This window comes from Nycticebus coucang, chromosome 8 (assembly GCF_027406575.1).
Source record: "Nycticebus coucang isolate mNycCou1 chromosome 8, mNycCou1.pri, whole genome shotgun sequence".
In the NCBI taxonomy this organism is placed as follows: Eukaryota; Metazoa; Chordata; class Mammalia; order Primates; family Lorisidae; genus Nycticebus; species Nycticebus coucang.
The window spans coordinates 66,737,727-66,739,520 of record NC_069787.1 but is presented as its reverse complement, the minus strand read 5'-3'; the positions used below and the strand labels follow the sequence as shown (position 1 = coordinate 66,739,520).

Here is a 1,794-nt window from a genome sequence, read left to right as displayed (position 1 = left end):
CATTTGCTAAGTAGAGTACCTCTTATAATTGTGTCCTTCCCTCCAAGATGTGTGCCATGTACCCTAACATTGTGCCTATTAATGGAGAGCATACCTGGCTTGGCACCCGTAGCTCAGTTAGTTAGGGCACCAGCCACATGCATTAGGGCTGGTGGGTTCGAACCCGGCCCAAGCCTGCTAAATAACAATGACAACAATAACAAAAAAATAGCCAGGTGTTGTAGTGGGCGCCTGTAGTCCCAGCTACGAGGAGGCTGAGACAAGAGAATCGCTTAAGCCCAAGAGTTTGAGGTTGCTGTCCTCTGTGATGTCGTGGCACTCTACTGAGGGCAACACAGTGAGACTCCTTTAAAAAAAAAAAAAAAAGTGGGAGCACATCCATCCTCCCTTTTCCTCCTTTCTCCCTGCTTCCTCATTTCCCTGCCCCCTACCTTGTATTGATTTGAGTTTTTCTGTTATGTGGGCATATATTCGGTTGTCTACTAGCTTCATATTAGAATTGAGTACATTGGATTCTTGCTTCTCCATTCTTGTGATACTTTATTAAGAAGAATTTGTTTCAACTCTATCCAGGTTAATACAAAAGATGTAAAGTTTCCATCTTTTTAAATGGCTGAATAGTATTCCATGGTATACATATACCACAGCTTATTAATTCATTCCTGGGTTGGTGGGCATTTAGGTTGTTTCCACATTTTGGGATTGTAAATTGAGCTGTGATAAACAATCTAGTGCAAATGTTCGTATGACAAAATGATTTTTTTTTCTTCTGGGTAGATGCTTAGTAGTGGGATCATGACAAATATGGAATGCTTCACAAGTTTTTGTGTCACCCTTGCACAGGGGCCATGCTAATCTTCTCTGTATTGTTCCAAGTTTAGTATATGTGCTACCAAAGTGAGCGCTTTTATCATTTTGTTTTATGAAGTCTACGTGTTGCACCATCTCAGGGAATCCAAGAGGCAAAAGTGAATAATTCTGTGCCATTTTTGGGTCTAGTTTGCCCAAGGCAAGGATCTAGAATTAGGAGCCCATGCTTAACAGTGGCTGTGTACTGTGGAGAGGTTGTGTAGCTTATGTGTGCTAACATCCCTGCGTGCTCAAGTTTCTCTACTTTCACCTTGTCTAGCCAGTACGAATGTATTTGCTCCTTGGTTCCTCATAGAAACTTGTTGGGACTGGACTTTTGCCTTAAATTTCAGCCTTTGACAAATCTGTTTTTGCTAAAATGTGAACTCTGTTCTCCATGTTTGCTGCTATTTGCTGACATCTTTTTTCAAAGCAGATGGACTGTGTAGATTCATGATGTTGTCACCCCTTAATTTCCTTATTCACCAGTAAGTGAAAATGTTGTTGTAGACTGCTTGGGTATTCATGTCAGATTGAATTCATTTTCTTTTTACAGAATCTGCAGTACAGACTTCTGACCATCAGCTTTCATAGTCACCCTTTGTTGAGGCAGTGTCTCTGCCCTGGTTCTATCTGATCCAGGGAGCATTTCCTTCTCTGGCAGCCTATGTCTGTAGGCCAATTCTGCCTGAATTATGATTCTATTCTTTTTCTTAAGATATAGAAATATCATTTGAAAAGAAGCATTTGCTAAAGCTTTAGAGAGAATTTTCTATCTCTTCTTTAAAAAAAAAATAAATTAGGTAAGATAGTTTGCTGTCTGTAATAGGGGTTAAATAAATCTGAGTAGCCTTTGACTTATTCAGAAGCAGGGTCAGATTGAGTTTACAATCTCTGGGATAAATTGAAGTCTCACTATTTTAGTTCCTTTGGAGGGCAGAGGAG

At 40.1% G+C, this 1,794-nt stretch overlaps 1 non-coding gene across 1 annotated transcript; it reads right to left on the bottom strand.

Annotated features, from left to right (window-relative positions):
* Window positions 1-798: 798 nt before the first annotated feature.
* LOC128592871 (U6 spliceosomal RNA) lies at window positions 799-905 on the bottom strand. Its single transcript, XR_008382083.1, has one exon. It is a non-coding gene; the product is annotated as a U6 spliceosomal RNA (small nuclear RNA).
* Window positions 906-1,794: the final 889 nt, after the last annotated feature.